Raw genomic sequence first — 8,009 nt, forward strand, 5'->3', positions numbered from 1 at the left:
TGTATCATTTACTGATTTGTAAGTGGTACAGGTCAAAGATGTTGAGAAGTTAAGCAAAAAGTGACAGATACAAATCTGAGTACCTAAGCATAGCTTTCTGCAATTTCACAATGCTAGAGAGACATAAATTGGAGTTTAGAGCCTCCCAAAGAGGAGGGACCCTGGTTATTACCCCAGGTTTTCAGTTGGGATCCCTAAAGGGCTAAACTCTAGGAGTAAAGATGAACTAGAAAAATGCCATTCCTCACAAGACTAAAACACAGCTTTGAATCAGCTCAATCTCAGGTAGGATTAAGGTGATCTGTCCTTCATCATCTGGCAAAGCATATCTTCTCTGAAGGAAGATAATATCATCCAAAGCTCCTCTAACTTTTAATATGCAGTGTCTGGCATTTAATCAAAAATGACTAGGCTTACCAGTATGAGTTTGCTAGGGCTACCATAACAAAATACCACAGACTGGATAGCTTAAACAACAAAAATTTATCGTCTCATGGTTTTGGGTGCTAGAAGTCAAAAATCAAGGTATTGGCAGGGTTTGTTTCCTTCTGAATACCATGAGGGAAGGATCTGTTCCAGGTCTCTGTCCTTGGCTTGTAATAATCATCTTCTCCCTATGTCTCTTTACATTGTTTTCCTTCTGTGTGTATCCATTTGTCCAAATTTCCCCCTTTTTATAAGGATACCAGTTATATTGGATTAGGGCCCACCCTAGTAAACTCACTTTAACTTCATTACTTCTATAAAGACCATGTTTCCAAATAAGGTCATATTCTGAGATAATAGGGGGTAAGACTTCAACATATGAATTTTTGGGGAGAATGCAATTCAACCTATAACACTGGATCATAGGGCTACAGTTAAAAATAGACAGTAAAAGGGTCATGACATGTGGTTGAGACATTAGAGTTAGGAGCATCAGACTATCTGTGATTACTATGTTCATAATACTTGACGAGATGAAAAATTTCAGCAGAGAACTTAATTCTGTATGAAAGAAGGCAATTCTGGAACTGAATATTATAATAACTAAAAATAAATTTAATAGATGAATTTAACAGCAAATTCAGCTCAAGAGAAGATTGGTCAAGTGGAAGAAAGGTCAGTAGGAAATATTCTATTCAGACTGAAGGACCAAGAAGGGGAAAAAAAGATGGAAAATAAAAAAAAAAACTTCAACAATTTATTGGCTTCACTTTAGTGTCCTTGTTGGGAAGCCATGAAAACATCAACTCAGCCTGTACAGTGAACAACAGATTGACAGACCTGGGTTAGAACTCCAGCTGTGTCTCTTAATCTCTTACTGACTATGTGATCTTGGATTAGTGGTTCTCTGAGCCACATTTCCTCATCTCTAAAAGGAGGATATAATACCTACGTGACAGGATTGTTGTAGGAATTAAATGAGATAATACACGTGAAAGTGCTTTTTAAACTGCAAATCCACACACATCACAGCATTTGTTCTTTATTGTGTAGAGTATGCAGTAACTTGGGATATTTCTACTATTACAAGCAGAAATCTACAGATATTTTTCTTCTAGAGTCAACATCTGTCTTAAAAACACTTCAGAATAAAAGCCTGTTCCATCTGTTGCTGTGTATAATTGATGAAAAGGAGTGTTTGCTGTGTTGTGAATTATCCTGTCAGGTCTCATTTTACCGTCTTTGTCAAAAGTTAAATCTGCTTCTTTAAGATTGTTGATATTTTCTGTTTTTTTCCCCTATTCCTAAAACATGTCATAGAAATTTACCTTGTTTGACTGAAAGAATTCTTAATCGTGTTTCACCTATCAACTGATATTTTTGTTTTTCTGCTGTTTTTTATCCCTTCACTTCTACAATGAAGTCATTCAATAAACATTTGTTCATATACTATGTGCCAGGCACTGTGCTAAGTGCTTATGATAAAGGATAAGTAATAGAGCTAGTAGGGAAGTTAGATAGCTAAATAATTTTGATACAATAAAATGAGTGTGATAGGGGAGGCATGTGAGCACAAAAGAGAGGTTACATCTGCCTGTGGTGCTACTGAGAAGGTGGCATTTGAGCTAAGTGTCTAATGATTACTCAAAAAATATCTTGTGGAGAAAGGGCAGATGCGCATTTCAGATAAAGCAAATGAGAATTAAAGGATTTGATGTATTCAGGGGTCAGATATAATTTGGCATGGCTAGAGTGTAGGATGTGAGAAAAGAGAAGGGGATGGAGTGACAGACTCAGCAGGAGAAGTTGAGGTCCTTAACTTGAGAAAGGGAAGAGGGATTTTAAGCAGAGGAGTTGTATAAACTCTCTATATTGGCAGTAGTGTGCAGAACAGAGGGGAGAGGAAAGGTAGACAAATGCGTTAAGATGCTAGTGCAATGGCTCACGTGAGAAATGTTGGAGGCCTGAACTAGGGCATTGGCAGTGAACATGGAAAAAAGAGCCCAGATTCGAGAGGTGTCACAAAGGTAGTAGACAGAATACATCCATACCTCTTGGTATAGAGGTTTCTCGTCATAAATAAATGGATGATCCATATCTGTTTTTCTCTTCCTAATAAACTGCACATTTAGAATACCCCCATTGGGTGAGGGTTTAATGAAGGAACCAGAGCAAATACAGATCATATATGAACATATATCAACTAAGTAAAACTGAATACATCTGGGTGGAAATTGATGTGGATGTACTTAGGATTTGGTGAAGTGAATAGCTGGATCTGAGTCAGTTTGGTCAGACTGGATATCCTTGGATGACTTTCCTGGCCTCTCTTCTCTCCTTAAATCTCCATCACATCACTTCAGCTCAATTTTCTCCTTTCACTGAGAAAAGAGAAAGCAATCAGTTGTGAACCTCTAAAATTTTCTACTCTCACACCTACTCATCTACTTGTATGTGTGCCTGTTTTTTCTACCTTCTCTCCTGTAACTATAGATAAACTGCCCATGCTTTTATCTAAAGCCAACCCCTTCACCTCTGCACTAGATTCCATCTCTTGTCTACGAAAGGGCATTGCTCCAGCAATTATTCCCTAGTTCTTCTCTTTCTCTCACGCCTCACAGACAACCCATTAACAATTCTATCAGCTAAACATTCTAAATATATCCAAACTACTTCACATCCTCTCCACCACTACCACCGTGATATAAACCACCATTATCTCTGAACTAGATTATTTCAATAGCCTCCTAACTGGTGTCTCAGCTTCCGCAAAGCAGCTGTAATGGTCCTTTTAAAACATAATTCAAATCTTCTCACTCTTCTGCTTCCATTGGCTTCTTATCTCAACAGTCCTTAACATAGCCTACACAAAGCTACCTCTTTGATCATATTTTCTACCACTCCCCCTTATTCTCAGTACCAGTTAAACATGCCAAGCATGTCTTGGGACCTTTGCACTTTCTGATCGCTCTGGAATGTCTCCCTCCCACCTCCACACATGCACACTATCTGGTTTGCTTCCTTGCTTCTTTTGGGTCTTTCTGTCCACTATCTTTGTTTGACGTGTTCTCCTGCTTGATTTTTCTTCAACTCTTTTCTACTACTTTACATAGTTTCCATTTATTTATTTGTTTATTCCCCTTAAAATGACAGTATTCTTTCAGGATTGGGGTTTTGTTTTGTTCACTGCTGTATCCGCAGTACCTAAATTTATTAGGTGCTTGGTAAATATTTCTGAATGGGAAAATAATGAATTAATCAGTTCATCCATCCTACAGATGAGTCTTGAGGGGGATTTTCAAAACATGAAGGAGTATGACTTGGTGGGAAAAAGGCCATGTCATTTACCAAGACAAGACGTAAGAATGAACTCCTGAAGTTTGAGAGACAGCAAGCACACTGTCTTACTACTATGAAATGACTGCTAAGATGTGAATGGAAGTGGTAGCCTTATCTTCTTGCTTTCTAAATTCTATCCAGTCTTCAAACCCTCAAATCATACCTCTCTGGGTCCTCCTTTGACATTATAGGTTTTACCTTTACAACTAGACTGTTAGTTACTTGGAGGAAAGGACTTTAGTTCACTCTTGTGTACAATACATGCTCAAAAAGTTTGCGTGTGTGTGTGTGTGTGTGTGTGTGTGTGTGTGTGTGATGTTGGAAATGGAAATTGCCCTGTGACATGAGTACTTTAGTAAATAAAAGGGTCTACCTTCTGTGACTTTGGATCAGTGCACCAGAATGAAAAATATTTATGAAATCTAATGAAAAATAACCCTCTCCCTTATTGATTTATGTAAGGTAGTGCTGCTGAATATGTATTAACATCAACTTTCTGCTTTTATCCCAGGAAGATAGTCATACATGTCAAATTTCATCAAATTGTTTACTTAAAATTGATGAGTTTTATTATACTTTAATTCTTTAAATATTTGATAGAATTCTCCAGTGAAACCATGTCAACCTGGAGTTTTCTTTGTTGGAAAGTTTAGAACTATAAATTCAATTTATTAGGTATAAAACCGTTCAGGTCATCTGTTTCTTTTTGAATGAATATTATTATTTTGTATCTCTCAAGTAATTTTTTTTTTCAACTAAGTGTTGAATTTATAGGCATAGAGTTGTTCATAGTCCCCCTTTTTGTCTTTTTAATGTCTGCAGGGTGTGTTGTGTTAGCCCCACTTTTATTCCTGATATTGGTAATTTGTGTCTTTTTTCCTTTTATTCTCAGTTTGTAAGGTAGAGATTTATCAATTATATTCATCTTTTAAAGAACCAGCTTTTTATTTCATCAACTTTTCTCAATTAAAAAATTGATTTTTCTTCTTGTAATTTTTACGTGTTTCATTTTGTTTATTTTCAGCTTCATTTGCTATTTTTTTCTAGCTTTATTAAGTTTAATGCTTAGATTATTGAATTGAGACCTTTCTCCTTTACTGATATAAGCATTTATTGCTATAAGTTTCCCCTAAGCACTGCTATGTTGTTGAATAAGAGTGACAAAAATGGACATACACGTTTTGTTCTACACCTTAGGGGAACAACATTAAATCTTTCACCATTATATTGTTAGCTCTAGATTTTTTAATAGATGATCTTTATCAGACTGAAGAAGTTTTTTTGTCTATTCCTAGTTTGCTTAAAGTTTTTTAAATTAAGAATAGATCACTTCATACATTATATAAATGCCTAACCACTATGCTGTACACCTGAAACTAAAATAATAGTGAATGTCAACTCTAGTTGAAAAATAAAAATTTAAAAAGGCAAATGATTATTAGATTAAAAAAATAATAGATGTTGAATTTTGTCAAATGCTTTTTTTGTACCTAAGACGATCATGAGCGTTTCTTTCTTTATCCTGTTGATATGGTGAGTTACATTGATTGATTTTTGAATATTTTCTTGAAGATTTTTACCCCTGTATTCATGAGAGATATTGATCTCGTTTCCTTTTTTATAATATTTTTGTTTGGCTTTGGTATCAGGATAGTAGTAGCCTCATATAAAATGTGTTGGGAAGTTCTCTCTTCTCTTGTGTTTCCTGGAAGTTTGTGTAAAGTTGATATTTTTTTGTCCTTAAATGTTTGGTAGAATTTACCAGTGAAGCCATCTGGACTTGAAGTTTTTCTTGTTGGAAGGTTTTTAACAACAAATATACTTTTAATATAGATGTGCAGCTATTTGGGTTATCTATTTCTTCTTCAGTGAGCTTTTATAGTTTCTATTTTTCAAAGAATTGATATATTTTGTCTAAGTTGTCAAATTTATGGGCATAGTTATTCATAGTTTTCCTTTATTATCTTTTCACTGTTTGTAGGGTCAAGTGATACCCCCTTTTTATTTTGTGTTTTCTCTCCTGTTTTCTTGGTTTGCCTGGCTATAGGTTAATCAACTTTATTGATCTTTTAAAAGAATCAGATTTTGGTTTGATTTAAAATAGAAACATAAATAATTTCATTGAATTCTACCCTTATCTATATCCTTTCTTCTTGCTTTGGTTTTAATTTGCTGTGTTTCTCTAATGTTTTAAATTGGGAACTTAAGTTACTAATTTTAGTCCTTTGTGCTCTTCTAATATAAAAATTCAATAGGATAATTTTCCCTGTCCATTTTGCTGTAGCTACACCCCAGAAATTTTAATATGTTGATTTTTCATTTTTATTAAGTTCAAAATATTTTGAACTTCTCTTGAGAATTCTCCTTTGACTTGTGGGTTATTTAGATGTGTGTCGTTTAATTTCCAGATATTTGGGGCATTTTTGCATATATTTATGTTTTTAATTTCCACTTTATTTCCATTGTGGTTAGTGAACATACTTTGTATGATTTCAGTTCCTAAAAATCTTTTTGTTACACCTATTCGGGTGGCTGCTATTGAAAGACAAAATAATAAGTATTGCTGTGGATGTGGAGAAATTAGAACTCTGTACACTGTCAGTGGCATTGTAAATTGGTGCAGCCACTATGGAAAACAGTACGGAGGTTCTTCAGAAAATTAAAAATAAAACTACCACAGGATCCATCAATCCCACTTCTAGATATATAGCCAAAAGAATTGAAAGCAAGGTCTCTAAGAGATATTTGCACATCCACGTTCACAAGTCACAATAGCCAAGAGGTAGAAGCAGCCCAAATGTCCATCGATGGATGAATGGATAAAAAATGTGGTATACAATGGAATATTATTCATCCTTAAAAAGTAAGGAAAACCCCATGACACCTAACATTGTATTGGTTTTTTAGCCCCCATGCTTACCTTAAGATGGCGGTAAACTCAGTCTCAGTTGAAATTACCTGAGGATTTCACCATGCTGTATTTATTTGTTCAATTGGTTTTCCAAGAAGCATTAGCATGCAAAGGTTAGGCTTGGCAACTGAATAGCTAGATTTAAATGTCAATGCAGATATTTACCATATACGTGACATTGAAGATATTACATTGTAAGCTTTGGTTTCCATGTTTTTAAAATAGAGTTCCTAATAATCAAGTATCTGTTTTATAGAAAGGATGGGAGTATTGAGGAAAACGAAGCATGTAAAATTATTAGCATAGAACTTGGCACACAGTAAGTGTCTGATAAAGACAGCTCTTGTTATAGTTGTTGATAGTGGTGTTGGTGGTATTGTTGAAATGGTGGGAATTTACATCCATTAATTTACATTTTATCTCACTGATTCAGACCCATTGCTCAAAAATGTTTTGAATCTGGAGCATGTAATCTAGCTGAAAACCCCATTTGACTGAATTGTAAAATCTTAAACTACAACAAAGAAATCCTGCTGTCACATGCTACAATATGGATGGACCTTAAGGATATTATGCTAAATGGAATAAGCCAGTCATAAAAAGACAAGTACTATATGATCCCACTTATATGTGTAACAGAATAGAATAGTGATTACCAGGAATGGGGAGGACAGAGAAAAGGAGACTTATTTCATGAGTATAATGGGTATAGAGTTTCAGATTGGCAAGATGAAAAACTTCTGGAGATCTGTTGCACAATGTGAATATACATAACACTACCGAATTGTACACTTAAAAATGGTTAAGATGGTAACTTTTATGTTATGTGCTTTTTACTACAATTGATAAAAAGACTTTTTGAGGTTCATTTTATGAACCACAATATGATCTAACTTGATGAATACTCCTTGTGCACTTGTAAAGACTATGTACTCTGTTCTTGCTGGGTAGAGTGTTCTATAAATGTCAATTAGGTAAAGTCGATTAATAGAGTTGTGTATTTCTATATGCTTACTGATTTTCTGTCTACATGTTTTATTGATTGCTGAGAAGAGTGTTAAAATATCCAACTATAATTGTTGATATCCCTATTCTTTTCAGTTTTATCACTTTTTGCTTTATGTACTCTGAAGCTTTGTTATTAGCTGTATACATATTCATGATTGTTTTGATTTCTTGCTGAATTGATCCTTTTATCATTATGTAATGTTCCTATTTATCCCTGGTAATACTCTTTATTCTGAAGCCTACCTTGTCTTATTTTAATATAGCTACTTCAGCTTTATTTGAATTATAGTTTAGATGATATTTCTTCATTTTAATTTAATTTAAT

At 34.5% G+C, this 8,009-nt stretch overlaps 1 protein-coding gene across 13 annotated transcripts in view; it reads left to right on the top strand.

Annotated features, from left to right (window-relative positions):
- Positions 1 to 8,009, top strand: part of EDA (ectodysplasin A) — a 284,129-nt gene that overhangs the window by 73,228 nt on the left and 202,892 nt on the right. The gene's annotated exons all lie outside the window — the stretch shown is intronic.

Source organism: Pteropus alecto, unplaced genomic scaffold, assembly GCF_000325575.1.
Source record: "Pteropus alecto unplaced genomic scaffold, ASM32557v1 scaffold312, whole genome shotgun sequence".
NCBI classification, from domain to species: domain Eukaryota; kingdom Metazoa; phylum Chordata; class Mammalia; order Chiroptera; family Pteropodidae; genus Pteropus; species Pteropus alecto.